The sequence below is a fragment of the Prionailurus viverrinus genome, chromosome D1 (assembly GCF_022837055.1).
Source record: "Prionailurus viverrinus isolate Anna chromosome D1, UM_Priviv_1.0, whole genome shotgun sequence".
NCBI lineage: Eukaryota > Metazoa > Chordata > Mammalia > Carnivora > Felidae > Prionailurus > Prionailurus viverrinus.
The window spans coordinates 58,853,115-58,859,903 of NC_062570.1; positions in this window are offsets into that span (position 1 = coordinate 58,853,115).

The following is a 6,789-nucleotide window of genomic DNA, read 5'->3' on the forward strand; positions in this document are numbered from 1 at the left end:
CCATGAACAGTGAGATTATGACCTGAGCTGAAATGAAGAGTTGGGACACTTAACTGACTGAACCACCCAGGAGCCCCCACACATATATTTTCAAATAAAGTATATCTACATTTATTTTTATTCTATATAAACTATTAGACTGATAGTGATGTGTCTCTTACTCTTTTCTGTGTTTTACTCTTTCCTTCTATTTGTAGTTTATCTGTTTTGATGCTGTATTATTCAATACACCATATAAAAGTCTCCCTGGACTGGGGGCGCCTTGGTGGCTCAGTCAGTTGAATGACCAGCTCGATTTCATCTCAGGTGATGATCCCAAGATCATGAAAAATAAATAATAAGTAGATATATGTCTTCCTGGAGCACCTGGCTGGCTCAGTTGGTGGAGTGCACAACTCTTTTTTTTCTTTTTTAATGTTCATTTATTTTTGAGAGAGAGAGAGAGATGGAGCATGAGCAGGGGAGAGGCAGAGAGAGAGGGAGACACAGAATCTGAAGCAGGCTCCAGGCTCTGAGCTGTCAGCACAACGACCGATGCAGGGCTTGAACCCACAGACCTCGAGCTCGTGACCTGAGCTGAAGTGAGACATATAACCAACTGAGCCACCCAGGTGCCTCAAGTGGAGTGCACAACTCTTGATCTCGGGGTTGTACATTTGAGTCCCACATTGGGTGTAGAGATTACTTAAAAAATAAAAAATCTTGAAAAAAAGGTCTACCTTGTTATGGATTATATACCTGTTTTATAAATAAAAGCATCTCTCCTCCCACTTAATGCTTTTAGTCACAATTTTTTAAAATTTCTTATATCACTATTACCATCCCTTACTTTGCACTTACCTAATGTACCTTTGTCTGTGGTTTTTATATAAATTTTCTTTGTCATTTATCTTCTTAATTTTAAATCTGAATGAGTAATACATTTACATGCTTCAAAAATTAAAAGTATGGGAGGGGTTTCTGGGTGACTCAGTCTGTTAGGCATCTGACTGACGCTTGATTTCGGCTCAGGTCATGGTCTCACAGTTCGTGGGTTCAAGCCCCACGTGGGGCTCTGCACTGACAATGTGGAGCCCACTTGGGATTCTCTGTCTCCCTCTCTCTCTGCCCCTTCCCTGTGCATTGTTTCTCTCTCTCTCTCTCTCTCTCTCTCTTTCTCTCTCTCTCTCTCTCTCAAAATAAATAAATAAACTTAAAAAAATATATGTGTATATACAGGAAAAAAAACATGCAGAGAAAAGTCTCCCTCCACCCTGCACCATCCATCTACCAAATTCCCACCCCCCACTTCACCCCTAAGCTGGGAAGGTGGTTTGATTAGTTTCTTGTCTATCCTTGACTTTCTTTGTGCAAATACAAATATTTCTACTTATTTTCCTTCTAAATAAAAATGTAGTAGACAATACACATGACGTTGCATTTTACCACTTAATTGTATTCGGGGGGTTTTTCCAAATTAGCACATTGGAAGCTTCCTCATTCTTTGTAAGGGCTGCAAAATATCCCATTGTATAGATGTACCATAATGTATTTAACCAATCCTCTACTGGTGGACATTTGGGTTGTTTCCAATTTTTTACTAGTACAAACAATGCTGTAAAGAATATCCATGTCCTGTACATACTTTTTCATGTAGGAAATTTCACAGAAATATTATTACTAGATCAAAAAGACTGTGCGTTTGTAAATTTGATTATTACTGCCAACTTGTCCACCTTTGGACTCGTACCAATGTAGCTTCCCATCAGCACCATATGAGAGAATCTGTTTCCCACCCCCCAGAGCCTCACCAACACTGTGATATCAAACTTTTGGAATTTTGCCAGTGTGATAGGTGAAAAAAATCCATCTCAGTGTGGTTTAAATTTGCATTTCTCTTACTTTGAGCAACTTTTCATAACAAGAGAACCATTTAAGATTTATTTGCATTTCTTTTTCTAGCATATCCTTTAGCAATTTTTTGTTAAGCTGTTGGGCTTACTGATTCCATTAGCTTTTTATATTTTGGGAAGAGTATCTATCCCTTTGTCTGGAGAGAGAAAGCAGGAGTTGGGAAGGGGGCAGAGAGCAAGTGGGGAGAGAGAGAATTCCAAGCAGGCTCTGCACTGACAGTTCAGGCTCGATGTGGGGCTTGAACTTATGAACCGTGAGACCATAACCTGAGCTGAAGCCGGACACTTAACCAAAGTCAGACACTTAACTGATGTCGGACACTTAACTGACTGAGCCACCCAGGCTCCCCTCTCTTTTTTTAAATTGTAAGACGCTTTTGTTTTTCTGTGGTTGAATTTACCAGTTTCTTCTCTTATGGTTTCTGGATTTCGAGCCGTAATTAGAAAGCCTGTTCCTACTCTTTCTGGGCTTTACTTCAAATGATTTTATTTTTAAATTATTTAAATTATTAAATTTATGAAATAAATTATAATTAAGTAAGTAATTAAATTCATTAAATAATGAGTGTTTTAATTATTTAATTATAATTTAAATCATCTCATTTTTAACATGTGTATCTTTAATACATTTGGGCATTCTGTGTTATTGTATTTCTTATAAGTAGCATATAGTCTAGTTGAATTTTGTTTAAAAAAATTTTTTAATGTTTATTTTTGAGAGAGAGAGAGAGGGAGAACAAGAGCGGGGGAGGGGCAGGGAGAGAGGGAGACACAGAATCTGAAGCAAATGCCAGTCTCCCAGCTGTCAGCACAGAGCCCAAAGTAGGGCTTGAATTCAAGAACTATGAGATTATGACTTGGGCCAAAGTTGGATGCCCAACTGATTGAGCCACCCAGACGCCCCAAATTTTGTTTTAAACAAGAGAATGTGAAAAACTTTGCCTTCAGTAGTGTAGTTTAATTTATTTATTTATATATATATTTCATAACTGATGTCTCATTTTACTTGATTTTTATGCTTCCATATTGCTTTTTTTGTTCTTTGTTATACATTCTAGGTTTTTCTGTTTTTTTATCTTCTATAATGCTGTAGAAAGTAGAACTCTAATTTGTAATCTATAAACCTTTAGATCAGTCAAGCACATATATTTAAATTCATATGTATCCAATTACCGAAGTCAATAACATGTCTGTTATTGAGTATGTGCTAGCCTTGGTGCTGGCTGCTTTCCACCAGTCTGTACTATTGTCTATATTTTACAGATGGGGAAACAAAGCCCATAATGTCTAAGTAGCTTGCCCAAGGTCACTCAATAATTTTTGACAATGTCCTCTGGATGATGAGAAATTTAGCAGACTTCAGCCAATCGGAGCCATCCCTGGAGCTGGAGGGGAGGAAATCTTAGTTAAATAACATTGCTGACAGTGAAGAAGGAGTGAATTCTTCAAAGTAAAACCCCCACAAGGATTTAAAATCCCCATAATGGGGGTGCCTGGGTGGCTCAGTCAGTTAAGTGTTTGGGCTCAAGTTGTGATCTCATCATTAGTCAAACGGAGCCTCTGTGCCGTCAGCACAGAGATTCTCTCTCTCCCTCTCTACCCCTCCCTACCCTCTGTGCATGTGCATTCTCTCTCTGTCTCAAAATAAATAAACGTTTAAAAAGACATCATAAAAAAAAAAATGGGCACCTGGGTGGCTCAGTTGGCTAAGCATCTGACTCTTGATTTCAGCTCTCAGTTCATGATCTCACGGTTCTTGAGTTCAAACCCCAGGCTGGCAGTGCAGAACCTGCTTGGGATTCTCTCCCTCTCTTTCTCCGTCTCTCTCTCCCTCTTTCTCTCTCAAACTAAACTAAACTAAAATTAAAAAACTATAAAATAAAATATTTTAATAAAATAAAATAAACTATAAAATGAAATACCCACAATAGCTTTCACAAGGGCCTCTCAATCCTTCAACATTAAAGTCTTGAATTTCCCCCAATTTGTCAGGTGAAGAATAATGTCTTGTTATAGTTTTGGTTTGCATTTCTCTTATGAGTGAAAGAAACATTTTTTCCTATGCTCGAGAGCCGTTCGCATCGCCATTGCTATGAACTGCCCATTCATATCCTTTGCCCCCTTGGGAGACGTCCAGCAAATACCCACTATCCCAAAGCCTCCTGGAGTATGTGTCCGTTTTGCGAATACCAAACGGGTGACTTTGGGAATTTTATTCTGTTTCTTACGGAAAATCATTTTAGAGATCATACACTCTTCATCCGAATCTTCAGGACAATTTTCATCCCCCTTGTGGGTAGGATCTTCTCACAGGCTCCATGTTGATTACTTTTGTCCACACCCTCGACCAGGCAGAGATAAAGCCAGGCCAGACACCGCCTCTTTACCCTCTCAGCTTTATGAGGCATTGCTTAATAATGGTGGAAGACTCCATTCCACCATTAGGTAGACAGTGTAGACACAGAAAAAGAAAAGCTGATGGGATAGCTTCAGGAAATGTCATCGCCGTCATCATCAATATTAGCCGGCACTTAAACAGCAATGCAAAATATACATATATAGTTTTCTATAGATATTCACATACAGAAAATATACACTATATAGTATATATAGTACCATATACAGTATACGTGTAAATTTACATATATGTATGTATGTGTGCATTAAATTTACACACACATGTAAATTTAGTTGTCACAACAACGCTCTAAGATTGGTACTATTACGATCCCCCTTTTATAGATGATAAAGGTGAGACACAGAGGGGTTAGGTTACTTGCCTAAGCTCACACAGCTAATAACTGGTGGAGTCAGGACCCTAACCAGGTCTTCTTGCCCCAGAATCCATGCCCTCAACCAGACTGGCTCAGAAAATGTCCTGTCTGACCAGAGATCCATCTAGTCAGTAGGTCCCTGACAGAAGAGTAGACAGTAGGGATTAGTTCATCTTATTGACTTTGGAAGCCATTGGTGCTTCATTCATTCATTCATTTAATCCTGTGACTCATTCATTCAGCAAATATTTACTGAGTGCCTACTATGTGCCAAGTTCTGAACTGGGTGCCAGACACACCAAGACAAATTAGATATGGTCCTTGTCTTTAAGGAACTTGCAGTTAAAGAAGAGGGGCATGGTCTGTTTCAGAGGGAGGAGCAGGTGGTATGTCATCCAAGAATGTGTTTCTCAATTTGTCCCCATTTGCCATTTAGTTAGTGTGATTTCTCCCTGTACTTTGCCTTGTGATCTCTTATCTTTAATGTGTGTGGTAATCATTACAAGTTTTGTATTTTTGCTTATTTTCCCGATCATCTTTTTTTTGAGTTTATTTATTTATTTATTTTGAGAAAGGGAGCGAGATAGAGGGAGAGAGAGAGGGAGAGAGAGAGAATACCAAGCAGGCTCAACTAGGCTCTGTGCTGTCAGCCTGGAGCCCAATGTGGGGCTAGATCCCATCAACTGTGAGATCATGACCTGAGCCGAAACCAAGAGTCAGGTGTTTAATTGACTGAGCCACCAGGCACCCCTTATCTTCCTGATCATTTTCACAGGGAGTAGAGAGTGGGCTGATCAGTCATATTTGCTATCACTTTTTTTCATCCCGGAAATGTTGCCTTATCCCTGCCTGTGAGTGATGGGGAGCCAGAAAACATTCTGAGTAGGGCAGGTGAGCACTTTAGAGTGAGCATTCTGGCTGTAGTATGGAAAGTAAATTGAATGAGGGATATGAAGTAGACAGTGCAATGAGGAGGCTGCTGGATAGTTCAGTGGGAGATGAGATCTGAGTAAAGGCTGTGACTGGGGGAGAGGAGGAAGTTATGGATCCAAGGAATACTAAGAGTATGGGATTAAAGGGACCTACTAATTCATTCAACACTTTTTTTTAAGTGTTTATTTATTTTGAGAGGGGGGAAAGTGCAAATGGGGGAGGGGCAGAGAGAGAGGGAGACACAGAATCGGAAGCAGGCTCCAGGCTCCAAACTGTCAGCACAGAGCCTGACACGGGGCTTGAATTTATAGACTGCGAGATCATGACCTGAGCCAAGGTCAGAAGCTTAAGCAACTGAGCCACCCAGGTGCCCCTTAACACTGTTTAGTGAGCACCTATTAAGTGCCAGGCACTGTGCCAGGTGCCAGGAATATGGCAGGAAACAGTAAGTCTAGAAGGGAAACACGGACAATTGGAGATTTTCAATAAAAGATGATAAATGATGTTACAGGAGAAGTACAGGGCACTACAGGAAAACAGAAGGGAAACATGGAGGGGTGTGAGGGAGGAGTCCATGCTGATACCTAGATTTCTGCCTTGGCTGCAGTGATAATGTTGGTGCCACATTCTGAGCCAGGGAATCCAGAAGGGCAGAGCTCCATGGATATCTCTCTGTGTCTCCCAAGCCCAACAAAGGGAGGAGAAGGGGAGGTGGTGAGCAAGTGACTTCTGAATGAAAAAATACATGAATGTGGACATGTGGATCCTCCCTGGCCCCCAGTCTGACCCTGAAAGAGGAAGATGGGGAGGGAAAGAAACCTGAAGTTTCAGGAAGCCCCAGCGGTTACTCAATGCCCACAAACCACTAGCCTCTCCTCAGTTACCCAATGGGCCACATGAGGCAGTCATGACTCTCCTAATGCCCAGTGACCAGAGCTGGGCTTCCATGATGCAGTATATCTGGGGCTTGGGCAGCAGGCAGACTCAGCATAAACCTGGCCATTCCGAGGCCACCAGCCTGGGCCCCACAGGTTGTTGGAGGCCTTCCTGGAACTGGAGGGAAGAAAGAACCAGCCCTGCAAAGCCCTTGGGTACGTGCCTGCAGAGTTAGGGGCCCTTCCTCTGCCTCCTGCTTCCCCTATGTGCTCCTTCTGCCTTAACATTGAGCTCCCGGCTATCTGCCCTCCAAG